Source organism: Benincasa hispida, chromosome 9 (assembly GCF_027475165.1).
Source record: "Benincasa hispida cultivar pf3 chromosome 9, pf3_genome.v1.1, whole genome shotgun sequence".
NCBI classification, from domain to species: Eukaryota; Viridiplantae; Streptophyta; class Magnoliopsida; order Cucurbitales; family Cucurbitaceae; genus Benincasa; species Benincasa hispida.
Window position 1 is genome coordinate 95,792,147 of NC_143486.1, and position 20,011 is coordinate 95,812,157.

Below are 20,011 nucleotides of genomic sequence, written 5' to 3' on the forward strand. Positions count from 1 at the left end.
CTTGTTATTCAAATCCCAAGGATAACATCAGCAAGACCAATGTCTTTCAAATCAAAGTTGGATTTCAACATCCTTTTAGTAGAATCAATGGCACTTCTAATTGAGTCCATTATCAACATATCACCGACATACAAGCAAACAACGACACATTCTTGATCTATAATTTTAACATAGACATATTTATCACACTCATTTATCTTAAATCCATTTGATAATATATAGTGTGATCAAACTTTTCATGTCATTGTTTGAGTGCTTGTTTCAACCCATAAAGAGACTTGACAAGTTAACAAACTTTGTCTTCAAGTCCTTTAACAACAAACCTTTCATGTTGTTCTATATAGATTTCTTCATCAAAATCTCTATTTAAAAATGTAGTTTTACATCCATTTGGTGTATTTCCAAATTTTGTAAAGCTATTATTGCAATTAACATTCTTATATATGTAATCCTCATTACTGGAGAATACGTATAAAAGAAATCTAACCGTTCTTTTTTACAAAAGCCTTTAGCTACTAAGCGAGCTTTGTACTTATCAATAGTACCACCAACCATCAGCTTTCTCTTAAAAATCCATTTACTCCCAATTGGTTTACTTCTAGGAGGTAAATCAAATAGTACACAAGTATTGTTATGTAAAATGGATTCTAGCTCACTATTGATAGCTTCTTTCCAATAAGGTACATCAAAAGATGATACAACTTCTTGAAAAGTCTTGAGGCCCGCCTTCTATTATCTAAATTATGAAATCATGTAAAAAAAAAAAAAAGAAAGAAAGAGTAGCTTTCTTAGCTCTTTTGCTTCTTCTAGGTTAAGATTAGTAGTCTGATCGTCTTAATCTTTTTTAAAGTTGGCTTCATTAATTTTTTTGGCACCATAATTTTGTGTCCTTCCTATTTTAAAGGAAAAATATCCTCAAAGAATTCATCCTCAATTGATTCCATTATGGTATTATTATTAATATCAGATATTTTTTATTTAATCACCGTGAATCTATAAGTAGCACTATGCATTGCATATCTTATAAAGACACAATCAATTATCTTAGACCCAAGTTTGGTTCTTTTTGGTAAAGGAACTTGTACATTTGTCAAACACTTCCACACTTTCAGCATATGATATGAGTGTAACTTTCCATTCCACACTTCATAAGGTGATTTATTAGTTCTCTTGTGTGGAATTCCATTTAGTACAAAATTTGTTGTCAGCAAAGCTTCCCCCCACAAATTATGAGGTAAACCTGAACTATTCAACATGCAATTAACCATGTCCTTTAAAGTTTGGTTCTTTCTTTCAGCTATACGATTTGTTGTGGTGTATAAGGTGTCGTATTTTGATGGATTATATCATTAATTTCACAAAGTTCACAAAGTGATGATGATTTATATTCACCACCTCTATCTAATCTAAGCACCTTTATTTTCTTCTCAAGTTGGTTTCAACTTCTGCATTATATATTTTAAAAACATTAAAGGTTTCATCTTTACTATGTAATAAATATACGTGGTAATTTTTACTATAATCACCAATGAATATGACAAAATATCTCTTACTACCTGATGTAGCAGTACTTTTTATGTTACATACATCACTGTGGATTAAATCAAGTAACTCATTACTTCTTTCCACAGATAAAAATGACTTTCAAGTAAACTTTGATTCAAAACAAACTTCGCATTTATGTCTATCACTAATGTTAAAATTCGACAATAGTCATAAACTTACCATTCTATTTAAAGAAGATAATTGACATACCCCAATCTAGAATGTCAAATATCATAACTCAACAATATAAGCAAAAGAGTTGATATTATTATTATTCTTTGGTATTTGTGCCAGTACATTCAGTTTGAACATGTCATCACTTAGATAGCCTTTTCCCACTTTCATATCCCCATTTTTTTAAAAAAAATATCAGACTCGAATATAAGCTTGAGCCTATTTTTGTTAAATAGAGTTTCTGACACTATATTCTTTCGGATCTCTGGCACATGCCACATATCATTGTAGGTAAGTATTTTTCCAGAAGCCCATGTTAGTAGGACTTTGCCTTTACCTTTCACAGAGACAGTTGAAACATTTCCCATGTATAGCTTATCGCTGTCATCTAGCTTCTCATATATAATGAACAATGACTTGTCCTTACAAATGTGCCTAGTAGCACTAGTATCAATCCACGAACCTTTGTGTTTGAAGCTATATTTATCTAAAAAATGATGACAACCAAATCGTTATTTTCCATGGCATTAGACTGATTGTTGGAACTTTTTTCCTTCTTGCGTTTGCACATTGCAACAGTATGACCACTCTTACCACAAACCTAGCAATTTCCTCAAATGTGCTTGCAAGCATCATACCTTGACCTATGATTTGCATTTTACTTCTTGAAATTATGCTTCTGGGTTATTCTTTTAAGCTTCAACAATGTGAGCCTTAACTTCAACTTCTAACATAGTTTTATCTCATTTTCTGTTTTCCTTTTCTATATAGAGTTTTTCCACGAGGTTCTCCATGGATAACTCCTTTCGCTTGTGTTTGAGATAGCACTTGAGGTCCTTTCAGGAAGGAGGCAACTTTAATCAGAACAACTTGTAATAGCTCACTGATGTCTAATTCTTCACTTTGCAAATCACTGATGATAATTTACAATTCTTCCATCCCATTGACTACCAACTTGGTATTAATCATTTCATAATCTAAGAATTTTTCCACGAAGGAATTTCTTAGTACTAGCATTTTCCAACTTGTACTTCTTGTTTAATGCCTCTCACAATAGTTTTGATGTATTGTGGGCATTGCAATAAACGTTATATAAAGTGTCCTCAAGACCACTAAGTATATAATTATGGTACAAGAAGTTCGAGTGCATCCATGCTTGTTTTGCAGCTTTCGTTTCAAGAGTTATAGCTTCTGGTGGGGTCATTGGGCAATCTTCCTTCAAAATGTGAGCAAGATTTAGTGTGGTGAGATAAAAGATCATCTTCTGTTTTCGTCTCTTGAAGTTGTCTCCTTTGAACTTTTCTAGTTTTTAAGCATGAGGTTTGACAATGGACGATGCCATCATAGCAGATGTAGCGACATTGGTGGAGGAGTTTGCATCCATCGATTCAGATATTAATTGTCTTCAGATTGTTGGGAGAAAATAGAATATATGAACTAAATACACTATAAAACTAGTTACACCTCAATTAAGAAATAGTACACTCAATATATAATATTCAAACTCAAACTTAAGCCAAATGATATAATAAGGCTTAGATATGGAAATAATCAAAGACTTGAAAGAAGCTCGAAAACTTTGGAGACTCAAGACATAGTCGAGGCATGCTTCTGGTAAGCGTTGTCCTGAAGATAATTATTTGCTCTGCACAGGCTGTAAACAGACTACAATGATCGCCTCAACATGATACAACAACTAACTCCGTAGAACTGCAACCTTGAACTACTTAGATCTGGCAGAACTTTTGAATACTTACTCTAAACTCAACTTAAGAACAAAATAAAGAAAGAAAGAAATGAGATAACTCTTCAATTTGGAATGGGATGCTATAAATGAAGAACCAAGTTGCTATTTAGGCTAGCGACTCAATAACTCTCCAAATTAAAAAAAAAAAAAAAAAAATACAAAAATTAAATCATTTATCAAATTTAACTCAATTGAGTTGTTACTTAACAAAAATCAAACAAAACTCATTCAAATTAAAGAAATTACAAATTTAAATATCATACATTGTGCACGAAACATCATGTTAATTTGGAGTTTCAATCCAATTTGAACATTTATAAACAACGAATTTAATCTACACAATTAAATCCATTTTTATGTTTCAATGTTCAATTGTTTCACTTCCTTTCACTATATATATCCAACATTTTTTTTTTAATAAAATATAAAGTTTAGAGGTATTTTATATAATTTAGCCTAAAAAGTTTGTAGTTAATATGTTTTTCATGGTTTAAATAGAAATGGAGTAAGAAATAAAATGTTTAAATGAAAATATAATAATATGACAAATTGAGATGATGTGATAATTCATATTTAATTTTATAGATAGGGCAAAAGAGTCTTCTTTTCTGAGTCTATCCTTTCGACTACATTTACTCTAAGATAGTCTAGGGATTTCTCCTTCCTACCCTTGAAGTAGATACATATATTCTCAATAAAAAATATAAATATTTTGGATCATTGATATGAGTTCAGGTTAAAGTAAAAATGTTTGGAATTTTCATTGAAAATTTCTCAAATAGTTATCATAACTAGTATTTGTGAGACTATCTAGTTTACTCACATGACTAAAATTCGAATAAAACTTTGACATAACTTGTTAGGTTAATGGATCGTTTATATCTCTATAATTATACGTTATCATTCATTTTGAGCCTAAGAATATAAGATCTTACCTTGGGATCTATTCTAAAAACTTCTAAGCCTAATAACTAAAGCTATATAACTCTTCCTTATAAATGTACGATCCTTTTTTCTATTTGAATTTCAATCATTCTTCTAACAGCATTAAAGTGGGATAGATTGTTCTTTCCCATGGAATCTTTAAATTTATTTCATTGGCTTAAAAAACACAACTAGGAATGGTGCATGCATCAAAACAATGTGTCCTAATACCCATTATAAAGATTGGGATTTCTTTGTTTATTAAGTCCATTAATACCTAAAACTTTTGGAAGTTCCACCAATTACATTGGATGAAATTTAACCAATAGAAATTGTACGGACACATCATATTATAGTTTGAAGGTCTACCAACCCCAATCCCCTAGAATTTTATTCCACTATTTTTTCCATGTAGGCACTCTCCCCAACTATAAGAACCCTAAAATAAAGAAGCCCCACTTCCTTTTTAACATTGTTCTTTTTAAAACTTTACAATATCAAACTCAAAAGCTTTACAATTCATTATGCCAGAGTGGAAAAAGTACTAATTTTTCAGTGTCATATTTGTATAATCCAAGTGTTCTTATGCAAATATTATATGAGGATATAAACCATTATTTTTGTTTGTACTAGTAATCATTTAATGCATTTTTACTATTGATATTGGATCACTAATGGATTTTAAATCATAGAAAATCTCATTTTATTTTATTTGTGTAGATCAAGCGACATTAAAAATATTTAATGTGTTGGCATTTAGTTTTTCACTAAGGGTTAAAACTTTAAAAAGCATTATTAGAAACAAAATTGAAGAATAGTATATACTTTTAGGATTTAAGGATAAAACAACTTTATATATAATATACTTTTTTTTTTACATGACATTTAGATTATTATTCTAGTGTCACCAGGAGAAATAAATAGATAAATATATTAGAGATTTGAGTTGTTGTCTCATCCTAAAATTTGCACTAAATGAGCAACTCTTTGTTAGTCACTAATTTAAGTTTTATGAGTGAGGATTAAAGGGTTGAAATGATCATTAGGCATTTAGATTCAAATGATAGGCTGATAATTAAAGTCAAACTCTTATTTTAAAAATGAAAAGTTCATACCTGTTTAGGGGGGTCAAAGTCAACAATGTGTGGGACATTCCCATTGATAAAAAAAATATTACCTTTAAATAAATTTAAAAAAAAATCTAAAAAAGCAAAGAAAAAAAAGAAAAGAGAGAAACACAAAAGAATTATAGTTTAATGTATCAATTTCACATTGGCTTGTTTGAGATCCATTTATTTGGCTTGTCCTTGGGTTACTATTTATTTCTTTTAAATAATGTGTGTGTTATTATTTGTTAAGGTTGTATAATATTATTACAAGAACATTTTCGTTTTGAGCGTAATATAGTTACTTAACGCTTCAAAATTACTATGATTACAATAAGAAAATAGAGATTTTCAAAATTAGAAAAATAAGAGAAATTATTACACAAAATAGTAAAATTTTAATCTTTTAGAAGCTGATAAAAGTCTATCATTGATAGACGGTAATAGAAATCTATCAGTATTTTTTTTTTTTTTTTTTTTGCTATTTCTATAAATATTTTGATATTTTTTCAATCTGTGAAAATTTTTCATAAAAAAACTTATTAAATGCTTATTTTTAGTACAATAGGGAGTAAGGAATTCAAACCACAAACTTCATGGTCATAACACATACAATATATTAGTTTAGCTATACTCGTTTTGACAAATACATGTGTTGGACTTCTATATTGTAGAAGAAAAAAATACAAGTTATATAGACATACATCTAATTTAGAAAATTATTTTTAAGTGCACAAAAGTATAGTTGAAAATCATTTTAGATATATACTAGGGTTGGCAATGGAGCGAGGCAGGGTTGGGGATGCAGTCCCCGTCTCCATCCTCGTTGGGATTTGTAATCCCCGTCCCCGACCCATTCTCTGTTTTGGGTAGTCAGGGTCAAAGTCAGAGAATCCCCATTCGAGGATCTGGTCCTCAAAGAAAAAAATTTCCGATCTTTAATTTTTTTTTATTAAAAATCAATTAAATTTTTGTATTTATATTGAAATTGTAAATATTTTAGGTAACAAGATAGTATTATTATTATTATTTTATTTATTTAAATTAATAATAAAAAATATTTTAACATTTATTTATTTTAAATTAAATAAAAATTTATTATATTATGAAATTAAATTTTTTTAAAAAAAAAAACAGAAACAGTAGCTTTTATATAAATACATAAAAGTAAATAATAAATATAAATATACATATACATATAACCAAAAAAATATAAATATATATTAAAAAAGATAATAATAAATTATTCGGGTGGGATCAGGGTCGGGGACGCGGCGAGGATACCCTCCCATGCCCGATTCGAAAGCCTGTTTGTTTGACCTTATCTCCAATCAACCTTCCGGAATTCCTTGCCTCGGTTGAAACAGGTAGATTCCTACATAGATTTTTGCCTAACTCTAATATATACACACATATATGTTGATCAAAGGCACATTTTTTTTTCAAAACCATCCCATCAAACTTTCTCGTTCTTAAGAACATGAAAAGTATTTAAAATCACCATCTCTCACAAGCATTTCAAAACACACACTAATAGAACAATTTTCTTTTACTTTTATCCTTCTCGGGCCTATACATCTTCCAAGGATCTCGATATTTATTGGAAACGACAGGACCCTCAGAATAAGGGACAATAAACGGTCAAGGCACAACGGTCAAGGCACGACGGTCAAGCAAAGAGCAAAACCTGCAAAACAAAAACTGTCATCCCTAAGATAAAACAGCCAAAAGATACCCGATCGGAACACACACCGGCCTTCAACGTTGAAGGGTAGGGAGCAGAAAAGACGGTGAAGGCCACGCCCAACCAGACGGACAGTGGCGCGCGTGTGGGACGTCCACCGAACCCACATTGGTCTATCTCCTCGCTCTCTCCAAAACATGGGTACCCCTTAGAACCAAAACTCAAAACTCAAGATTTGAGTATATAAGGGAGGCTTCCAATACCAAATTTTTCAATGTGGGATTCCCCAACCAAAAGGTTGGTTCTCTCTTATTTTGAAAGTTAAATTTTCACCCAACAATATCAAATCCAACTTAAAAGTTAAAACTCATTTTACACAAAAAAAAAAAAAAAAAAAAAGGAAAAAGGATATGAACATCCTCTTTAATAGATATTTGTTTTTATATTTAAAAATTAAGTTTATAAATACTATTTAAACCTAAGAGTTTCTCTGTTATGTAATCTACTTTTGTAAGTGCTTTAAAAAAATCAAATCAAGTTTAAAAACTAGAAAGAAAAAATAATTTTCAAATACTTTTTTTTTTTTTAGAATTTGACTAAGAATTCACATGTTTGTTTAAGAATGATGAAAACCATTCTAAAGATTGGGGTAATAACAAGCACAAATTCAAAAATTCAAAAGCTAAAAATTAATCAAATAATTATCAAACCGAGTCTTTGGCCCCATTTGGTAACAATTCCATTTTTTGTTTTTGGTATTTGAAAATTAAGTCTTTCTTCTTCATTTCTTATAATGATTTGCATCTTTATCAAGTACAATGGTTGAATTCTTAGCCAATTTTCAAAAATAAAAACAACATTTTAAAAGCTACATTTTTTAATTTTCAAATTTTGGCTTGATTTTTTAAAACATTAGTAAAAGTAGTTTTCAAAGTAAAGTCTATAGGCTTAATTTTCAAAAACAGAAATAAAAAATCAAATGGTTACCAAATAAGACCTTAGTTTTTTTGTTTTGGTTTTTGTTTATGAAAATTAAGTCTATAGACATTACTTCCACCTCCAAATTTCTTTCCTTATTATCTACTTTTTTTCAATGGTTTAAAAAACTAAGCCAAAATTTGAAAATTAAGAAAATTTGGATTTTAAAAACTTATTTTTGTTTTTGGAATTTGGAGGGGATGGGGGAATGAGCTTGATTTTCAAAAACCAAACCCAAAAAATGAAATGGTTACCAAAAGAGACCTTAGATTTTAACTTGGTTTTTGATAAACATAACAAAAACTAACTATATATGACAAAGAAACTCATATTCATAGATACAAACAATGTTTGTAAGCTTAATTTTGAAAAACCAAATGGTAACTAAATCAGACTTTAGTTTTTAGTTTTTGGTTTTCAAAATTGTGTTTGTTTTCTAACAATTTCTTAACTACGTTTTTTTTACTACCTATGTAAACATTTGAATTCTTAGTTAAATTCTAAAAACAAAAGCCTGTTATTACACCAAATCTTTAGAATGGTTTTCATCATTCTTAAACATGCTTGGAGACAAAAATATGAATTCCATTTATATGTATGTGGTGTAAAAAAATAGTTTGGAATTTATATTTGGTGTAATAACATGCTTTTCATATACATACATACTTTTCCAAATATTATTAACACTCCTATTATATCTTAATTCAATTAAATAAAAATATATTTTACAAATTTCTATGTACAAATATTGTATGTAGACAAAAATATTATTATTTATATAATCAACAACCCTACAACATACTTTAACAGTCATCAGTTTTATAATAGTCGGAAGTGGTTATTGAAGATAATTTTCACTAGAATTTGTAGTCGAACGTGGTTGTTGAAGTATGAAGCTGGTCGAATGAAGGTGGTATTGGAGTTGGTCATTGCAGTTTTTCGTTGGAGGTGGTTTTCGAACCCCGAAGTTGGTCCCACTAAGGTGGTCGTCGAAGTTGATCATCGAAGATGATTTTCGTCGAAGTTTGTAGTTAGGGGTGGTTGTCAAAGCCCCAAGTTAGCCACATAAAGGTGGTATTAGAGTTAGTTTTCGGAGTTGTCGTCGGAGGTGGTTGTTAAAGTCTAGAGTTGGTTGTCAGAGTTGCTCACTTGAAGGTGGTCATCGAAGATGATTTTTTGTTGAAGTTTGTAGTTGGAGGTGGTTGTCGAAGTTGGTCATTGGAGTTTGTTGTTGACAATGGTTGCCAGAGCTTGAAATTGGTTGTCGGAGTTAGTCGAACGAAGGTGGTCGTCGGAGTTGGGTCACCGAAGTTGTCATCAGAGGTAGTTGCCGGAGCTCGAAATTGTTCATCGGAGTTGGTCGTCCATAGGTGGTCATTGTCAGGGTCTGGAGTTGTCATCGGAGGCGGTTGTTAGAGCCCAAAATTGGTTCCCAGAGTGTGACAACGATAATCACCAACATTGGCCCATGAATAGAGCTATTGAAAACATTGAAAAAATAGAGAGTTGGGGTGAGTTTGTAAAATATATCAACTCAATTCTACCAACATTTAAAGTTGGTGGGCCTAACATTGAGTTGATATATTATATCAACTCAATTCAATTCATGTTGATGAGCCAAACACCCCTTAGTTTCAAATTTTGTCTTAACATTCCTAAAATGTAGCCAATAAAACATAGAAAGTAGAAATTATAGGGGGAAGTGGTCCTTATAGACTTAATGTCCAAAAACAAAAAGCCATAAATCAAATGGTTACTAAACAGGGCTAAAACTATATTCACTTTTCAAAAAACTCAAATTCCTAATAAGACTTGATATTTGTTTGATAACATTTTTGCTTTTAGTTTTTTATTTTTTAAAATTTATGCTTGTTTATTTTTCTCTCAATCTCTTCGTACTAGAGTTTTCAGGTATGTTTGGATTGATTAGAGGAAAAATGTTTTTCAAAACAATCATTTTTATTTAAACTCTTTTGGCAAAAACTATTTAAAATACACTTTAAAGTATTTCAAATGCTATTTTGATCCGTTGCCAAACACTTCAATTTTTTTTTTCAAAAATGACTTATTTTCAAAATTAAACATTTAAAAAATTAAAACCAAACACACCCTTCATCTTTCTCAAAGAAACATTTAAATTCTAGTCACATTCAAAAAACAAAAACTAGTTTCTGAAAACTATTTTTTAGGCCTCATTTGGTAACCATTTATTTTTAAAAAAATTAAGCGCCCACAAACACTATTTATTGGTTTCTAGATTTTGTTGTCTACATTTTACGAGTGTTTTCAAAACCAAAGTCAAAGTTTGTGGAAAAAAACTATTTTCAAAAACTTTGTTTTTGTTTTGGCCAAGAATTCAAATGTTTATATACAAAATATGAAAACCATGAATAAGAAATTACGAGAAAACAAACAAAATTTTAAAAAACTAAAAACCATATAATTACTAAATATGGTCTTAATTTTCAAAACCTAACTCAATTTTTGAAAACATAGGTCAAAATTTGATAAAAACAAAAACAAAGAAACTTAATGATGAAAGTAATATTTATAAATTTAATTATCAAAAATAAAAAATAAAAGATTAAATAGTTATCAACGAGATAACATATTATACATATTTCTTAAAGTGGTGAAATATATATAATATTTATTGAATTGGAACAAATACGGAATATAAGAGATCTAAAGTTTCTGCAAAACAGCTCAAGAGTTGGCATTATTAGGCCAACCCTTGTAATTTCATTGCATATTTCAACTTTCAAATGAATCACTTTAGCACAATCATGAATAAACATTGGTGGGGAGACATTTATTTATTTACTCTTTTCACGACAAACAAACAATGTCACTTTTTCTATTTTTTGGTTTCCGTACGATGTCGGTAATAATTTTTTTTTTTGACAAGTTTAACGTTAGTTTAATGTAGAAAATTAAGATTGTGTAAAGTTAATCAACAATCTATTCTTGGCATGTAACTATTTATAGATCACGAGAAACTCCATTTTCTTCACTTTCATATTTGAACAAATCAGAGTCATGGCCACAGCCATTGGAATGATCAAGTCCTTGGCTTTTTGCTTTATTATTGTGATAACTTTGCTGTCATTTTTTAGCTTTGGAGCTCCTTCTTCTTCTCCTAGTGGGTTTATGGAAAGTGCTAGAGAAGCCTTAATGGCTAGTCTCCATAGGCAAGGTGGAAAGCCCTTTCAAGTGCAACGGAGCACCCCTGGAGGACCTGATCAACACCATCACTAATGATTAGGGAACCTCTGGTGACTATAATACTATGTTAAATTATATAAAATATTCCTAAACTTTGAAGTAGGGTTAAGGTTTCAATTATGTTCCTAAACTTTGAAAAGTGTCGTTTCTAAGTATCTTGAACTTGGGCAGTTTGTTTAAAAAATGCTTGTTGTGAGTTTTTTTTTTTTTTTTTTTAAATAAGACGGAAATTGACGAGATGGTTAATGTGAATGTGAATTAAAAAGCTATGAAATATTATGTATACAATATCATTTACATGAATTAGCATGATGGTTACTTATATGTGAATGATTTAAATGATATAATTTTCGAATAAAATAAATGGATAACAACAATCTTTCCATTTTTTACAAATCAGTTACCATGTCAGTTTTCGTAACAACAATCATAGGTGTAACCATGCATCTCCTTCAATTCAATTATAAAGGGAGAAAATATATTTTCTTAAAAAAAGGAAAATTTTCACGTGACAACTTGTAATTGAACATCTAGATAGACTGTATAAAGATAGATACAACCTAGAAATACTCATGTATTTTTTAATTTAACACTTACTAAGAGAAAAATCTTAAAATATAAAAGACTATTAAATAAGAAAAATAAATAAACAATAACTAAATTAAAAACCCATTAAAAAAACATAAACACCCGCGGACTAACTTTCAAGTTTTCATATTAAAATTGGAGCATGTGTGTTAGTGTGTATTATGGGAAGTTGGGCCATGGGAACATTGAATAAATATATATATATTCTATGTTTCTTCCTAAAATTGAAATGTCAATGTGCCATTTTGACTTACTTTCTTTCTATATTATTATTATTACTATTATTTTAAAAAAATCTTTCTATAATATGGAGATTAAAAGGTTAAGATGCTGAAAATTAATTAATTAAACCTATATTGAAATTGAATTAATTTTGTTTGTAGTAAGAACAGAAAGTAGTGCTCCAATCGGAATATCACTATTTGAGATTAGATAATAAAAATAAATTTTTGCTAAGTTAATTATGTGTATATATATATATATATATAATCACCACAAAACATTATGCTGAAATTACAAAACTATTTTTTCCTTCTCTTTTATTGCTTGCTAGCTAATATATTATATATTATTTATTTTTATATGTATTAAAAAGCAAAACGTTTGCATGTGATTGAGTACTCGAATTCATATTGTATTTGTTGGAAATGTAAATTAATATTATCCTAAGATATGAGGAAACAATGTTAGATATAATAAAGATAACATCTAATTAAGAAGATATATCTTTTTAATTGAATGGAGCTATGGTTTGTTAGGGAGGAAATTTTAGTGATGACCATCACAGTGGTAAGGTATTTAAATATAAATCCATTCAAACTCCATTTATGCACTTTATTAGTGGAATAAAGTAAAACAACGATTAAGATGAATGCACGCGAGACTTGATCGATGAACTAAAAAAAAGAAAGAGAGATAGAACGAGCTCACCTAATAAGCTAAACAAGGCGATATAGATTCAAAGAGATTTTAGATTTCTTTTACTTAGTGTATGCAATAACATATGTTGGCGACGGTACTAGAGACCAACAAAAAAAAATACCTTAATGATCAAAAAGTGACTTATATATAAATATATAGACTCTAATATAATCATAATGTGAGAAATTTGCTCACGAGAGAGAAAATTCACTCAAACCAAAACAACTAGATACTACAATGATAAAAGTAACAAATACTATACATAGCTAGGGCTATATTTTAATTTTTGCTTCAACAACTTATATTTGACCAAACATACACCACACACATCTATAGATGTTATTCTCTTCTTCTATCAAAATTTCTCGAGAAATAATTGATTCCCTTACTTATATATTTGACGAAAAATCTCCCATAGATTCTTATGTTGGGAAACACTAAACATTTTTTAGAAATGGAAGCTCTATTTAGTATAAAGTCGAATATGATGAATTTGAACCATTAAGTTCAATTCTTTTTGATACCACATTATCGATCTCTTAGTTTTTCCTTTCAAAATTAAATATTTTTTATTGGCCCAAGTAATAAAGACACGTTTAGAATGAATTTTTAAATATTTATAACAAAATTTTTAAGTGTGAAGAAAAAAATATAAATATGTGATCATCCCGAATAGAGCCGAAGTTAAGTGAGATCGAAGGTTAAGAGGAAGAAGGTCAAAAGAAAACACGAAGGCTTAGGTTGAAAGTGGAGAAACCGTCCTAGCAATATATTCCACTTTGAAAAAGTTTGTGGTAGCTGACTTTTTCTAAAGAAAAATGTTTTATTTGGGGATTTAATTTTTGTGACAACTAGAGAACGTTAACCACTTTATTTATCTTTAACAAGTTTCGATTATTATTATTATTTCCATATGTTATTCAAAAGAGAATTCTCCAAAGTTCTGTCTTGAATTTAAATTTAAGATTTTCTTCTTTCGTGATCTGTTTTTGTGTTTTTTTTTTTTTTAATGGTAAAAATTGGGCCCTCAAATTTATACAGGTATTAAAATTGAACCATCAAATTTACATAATTGTATAAATTTGTCATAAGGGAAAGTTGCAAAAATATAGCAATTAGACCCAAAGTATTAGCAGATATAGCACAATGCAAAAAAAATTGCAATATAGTAAAAACTTGAAGTCTATCAAACCAATAGAGTCTACCACCAATAAATTTTGCTATAGTTGCAATTCTTTAAAAATATTATTATATACTTAATTATTAGTCTTAGAAATACTATCTATGAAGTGTAATTATCTTTATAACGACGGTATAAATTTGAGGATTGAATTTTTATCATTTGGGGTTCAATTTCTACAACTATTATAAGTTTGAGAGTCTAATTTTAACATTTTCTGTAGAAATTTGAGAGCTCTAATTCTTATAATTGAAAGATTGAGGGTGTAATTACAACTACCACCGTACTTCATGAGTGATTTTTGTAATTTATAATTTTTTTAAAATACACTTTTAATTTTTCTTTTGACATATATTTTTTGAGAACTTTTTGAGAAACAAAAATATATATCAAAAGGAGATAATGGATGTATAAGTGAGATCTTAGGTTGATCCCAGTCATTCTGAGTCATAAAAAATCCTTGTTTTCCACTTTTAAGCAGTTCAAAGCTTCAAATGCCCATCAAATGGTTAGTCTATGAAAGGCATAAAAATAATAATCGTTTGCTTATGTTAGCACCAAGAAAACAAATTACTGGTCCAATGGACACATTATACAGAAAGCCAGTTCACCACCAACTTCATTTTTCAGTTAAATTTTTTCACATTTAAATTAAAAAGTTCATGTCTATCCTCCTTTGCATTATCTCCTAAAACGGTTAACTGTAATCTATCAACTTAAATTTTTTAATAGTTTGATAACGACTTAATATGGTATTAAAGTTAGATATTATCTTATATACAAGCCTTCTTATAGCATCATTTTCTCTCAATTTAATTAGTTAAAGATGTCGTTTGTATAATCTATTTAGTTTAAGCTTTTGAGTTTAGTAACAGTTTATTAATGATCTAACATGGTGTCAGAGTTAGATATTATCTCGTATACAAACTTTAATAATATCAGTTTCTCTCAGTTAATATCGTTGGTCCCTTTATTGCATATCAATCGTTTAAGCTTTTGAGTTTAGCGATAGGTTAATATTGATTCAACTTATAGTATTAGAACCAAGTATATATTATGATCTTAAACAAAATCCTTAATAACACATCACTTTCTGTCGATTGTATCGACGGTTGCTTATATAACCTATTGCCTTAAGTTTTTGAGTTCAGTAACATTCCAATAGAATCAAACATAGTATTAAAGTAAAATATTATCTTGCATACAAAATTTTGGTAACTTCGTTTCCTCTCAATTTAACATCAATGATTTAAGTTCTTAAATTCAGTAATAGTTTAATAATGATTCAACAATGTTGGTATTAATTAATTAACAAACTAAATATCATGTGTGTATATATATATATTAAACTTTGATATTATTATTATGGAGATGATCGCTTATAGAATCAATCTATTTAGTAATCCCTTAAGCTTTTTAGTTGAATAATAATTTTATCTACTCAAAGAAATTAAATGAACTGAGGGCAAAATTATTATTTTAATTTTTTAATTTACAGAAAAAGGTAAAAGAAATAATTGCCGGCGGAAGAGATTATGGCAAATTGGTTGGGAAAGCCACTGACTTTTATTTTAATTTTTCTCTTAAAAAATAATAAAAATCACTTTTTCGTCACATTGACTTTTTATTTTTTATTTTTTATTTTTTGCACTCACTAACAAAATTTTGTGTTTTTTTATTGACCCTTTATTTCTCTTTGCTTATGAAATCTATATATATAGGTTATTGTATAAGGTGTTAGGAAATCCAACAAAGAAAAGAAAAAACTAAACTCTCTTGAAGAAGTTGAATGGCTTGTCGTCTAAAGCTCTCGTTTTGGGTCGTGGTGTTGATATTGCTCTTGTGTTCTTTCAATTCTGAAAGTCGTTTGCTTTCGTCATCGCCATCACCGTCTTCGAATAAGAAAAACGAATTATTTGTAAAGAATGTGGAAGAAATGTTGAAGTTTATCATGGAAGAGAAAGAGAAGCTTGGAAGGCATTTTGTTTCCAAAAGACTCAGTCCTGGAGGACCTGATCCACGCCATCATTAGATTTCTTCTTCTCTTTCATTCTACACTTCTTTTTCCTCTTTATTTTTAGTTCAACAATCGCCGTATGGAAGTTGAACTAGAAATGATACCGAGTGCCTTTGTTCATTCGATTATGCTCATATTAATATCATTGTACGTTTGTTTTTGTTTTTCTTGTGAGTTGAGAGAGGATAATCTATGTCGGTTTTGTAGATCAAAGAATGAGATAATATATGTCTATATATATACCACATTATTATTCCCTCTTAATTTGATTTTGTTTTTTATTAGAATTTTTTTTTTTTTTTTTACATAAGAGAGATAAAGAGTTTTAGAGTCGCAACAATGTATATCTAAAGTTATTCATGTGATTTTGATCTATGATAATGACGGATAACAAAATTAAAGCTAATTATTCTCTATCTTTTATGGAATTGAAATTTTAATCTTTTGGACGAGAATACACCATTTATATTATAGAAACTAAGAAGAAAATAATTGCGGCGAGCCAAAAGGAAAAAGTATATGGGAGAAAATAAATAAACAAATATATATATATATATATATATATATCATTTGGATAAGTAAGAAAATAATGTGTTGGAAGAATAATTTGGTCAAATGTATTATTGGGCTTTCCTTTTCAAATTTTGCAACCCCCCATTTCATGAAAAAAAAAATGTGCAAATGCAAAGAATTTTGTGTGGTTTCTATATGACAATGATGAAGTCAGAAAATGGAAACAAAGAGATCAAGAAAATGACATACAAATTGCTGCTGCCCTTTTACATTTGATGAGAGCCTATATTATATAATTTCTAATTTGCTTTTGGGATTTCTTTTTCCATTCATTGTTATCTATAGATACAAAACTCAAGATTCACTTTGAAATATATATATATATATATATATATATATATATATAATACAAAACTCAATATTCATGTTCGGGTTTAACCATTTAGTTTTTGGTTTTTAGAAATTAGTTAGTCTATACACTAATTTTACTTATAAATCTATTTTTAATGTTATCTATTTTTTAGAAATGTTTTTAAAAACGAAGCCATCTATGAGAACTCAAAAAAATAGTTTTTTTTTTTTTTTAGAATTTGACTATCAAATATTTTTTCAATAAAAATATAAACTATTATGTAATCGGCAAATAAAAATTAAATGATAAATAATTAACACAGAAATTTACTTGGTTCACTAACAGTGTTAGTTGCATCCATGATAATTCAGATTACAAAATAGATGTGCAAGGCAATGGTATAAAAAAGAGAGAGAAAAAAGAGATTCCGTATCCATATTCAAAGCATATTCCAACATAAATCATGGTAAAAATAATTAAAAAAAAATGAAATTGTTATCCAACATACCATAATTCAAATAAAAATCTGCAGAAAAAGATTAAAAAGCAAAACTTTTGCACCTGTATTGATTGATTAATGGTAAAATCACCATTAATATGTTGCTCAAAAGTATTTGTGAATATATAATATATTTTCTAGGATTATGATATCATATAGTTTGGCCACTTTATAAATAAAAAGTCCCCACATAGTCAACTTTATTCTAATAGGGCATGGCCAAATTTTGGGTGTTTGATAAAAACATCATAAAGTGAACTGTCCTTCCCATCTTTGGAAAGATAGAATAACAAAAATTAAAGAAATTAACCATCTACGTGTCGTATTCTTATTACTTTAGAGCACATCTTATTTCAACCTCATGGGAGAAAAAAAAAAAAAACTATTTTTGACCTTTTTACACTCAATCTAACAAAGAGGTTAAAAAAAATTTAGTATTGATTCAACTTTCAAGTGTTAAATTTTAATTATTAAAAGGTAGTGCCTATCAAAATAATCTTCTGCTTATGAAAATAAATTTGAGTTAAATTTGATGGAGTAAATTCTTAAGTGTTAACAAGTTGTTATGATAATTCAACAAAAAAATGAAATTAATTATTTTTAAAAAAAAATCCTAAGCTAAATGAAAATTTTTTAGTTCTACCGACGCTATCTCCTTAGAATCGGCAAAGTCTAAGCCACCATTTTAAATCCAATGTCAAGAATGCTAAAATTTTCCGATGATTGCACATGTTGGCGTTGGTAAAACAACTCTTGACAAGACTCTATCAATAATTTTAACTGAACATTAGGATAGCTTCTTTTTACACGTTTTGTTGTTAAAAAAAGCCTAAATTTTTTTTTGTAGTATACATAAAAAACCCGTCAAAGATGTAGTATCTTTTTAAAAAAATAAAAAATAGAAATGAAAAATTTCAAACTTTTAATTGAAATCCACTTAAAAATTGGGGAATAGTTTGGATAAATTCAACCATAAAAGTTTAAAAGAGGATAGAGACAGAAGCATAGTTAAAATAATAATAATAAAAAAAGTAAAGGAAGTAATCCAATAAATTGGCAAATAATTTTAAGTTATCTAATTATAAGTAGGGTTTAAGTTATCTTATAATAAGTAGGATTTTGCTACACTTAACATAAAAATAAGGTTACCTTTTGTGGGTCAAAAGCTAAGGTATCGAAAAACACATTAATTTTGAAAGCCAAAAAAAAAAACTAATCTAAAACCGACCAAAAACAAAGAGTGTTAAAAGTTAATAATAGCATTTCATGTGGACAATAAGCCTAAGTCGGTAGATTTAATTTATACCTTTAATTTTTGCTTGTTCACTCTCAAGTGGCCAAACTATAAATATATAATCCATTTTCTTTGTTTTTCCTTTTCAAAGTGCTTCTCTCTCTCTCCACTCCTTCTTTTTCACATTATCCTCAACTTCTCTTTTTTCTTTTTTCTTTTTTCTTTTTGTTGGAAAAAAAAAAGTCTTTTAGCTAACTTTCAATTTTGTTTTTACTTCCTTTGATCAAGCTTTTGAAATGATTATTTTAGACTTTATTTTAAAAAAAATAATAATAACTTATATCTCACAGCAAATTAATCCAACAATGTTCCGAACATTGTTGGAGATTTTTTTTCTAAAGTAGTGGTTTCTACAATTGTCTCAAATAAAGTCTTAACATCTGTTTGTGACGTCAGAATATTTTCATGCAGAATATTGTCCTTGTTTGAAAATATCTAATATTTTGTTCGATATTTTCTTTTATTGAAGCATGACCTTCCTATTTCAAATGGGGATTTTTTTTTTTTTTTTCCTTTCTTGGATTCGATTATTTAAATAGAATTATGTTGTTCATTTAGGTTAGTCGTATTTTGTTTTATTGAGCAAAACAATTTCTGTTCGACGGCTAAATTGTTCTACATTGTGTTCTTGCTCGGTGTTCATTATTTCGTTGTGCAAATTCTTCATCCATTGAAGTGAAACACATTGAAGTTAATCACGGTCTTAGAGGGAGCATAAGTCATTGCTATTGAGAATGGATTTTTAGTCTTAGGGGAGCCTAAGACTCAGCTGCGAATAAGGAGTTCTCCATCTTAGGGGATCCTAAGATTCATTAGTGGATGGAGTTCGCTAACTTGAAAGGAAGATAACAACGTTGAAAGGAATCTCACATATTGACGGAAGTCGAAGTGTTCAACACTAATATTATTAAACTTAGGAAGAGCCTAAGTGCATTTGAGACAGAGTCTCGCATCTAGAGGGAGCTTAGGTGTTCAATGAGTTGAGCTTTACGTGAGTTTCTATGATGTCATGTATTACAAATAAATACTATGTTGTAAGCTATTTAACTCTTTAATATTAGTGAATTATCTTTCTGAGGCACACTGCCCTCAGACGTAGGTAGATTATTGTCAAACTGAGTTATCAACTTCTATGTGACTGTTCTTGTTTACTTGTTAATAATTTTGTTGTTATAGTGCTTGTCGTTGTTTTCCATTTAACATTCGTATATCGAGTGATGAATCATCCTATCGTCTTTTCAAACATATATAGTTCAACTATCAT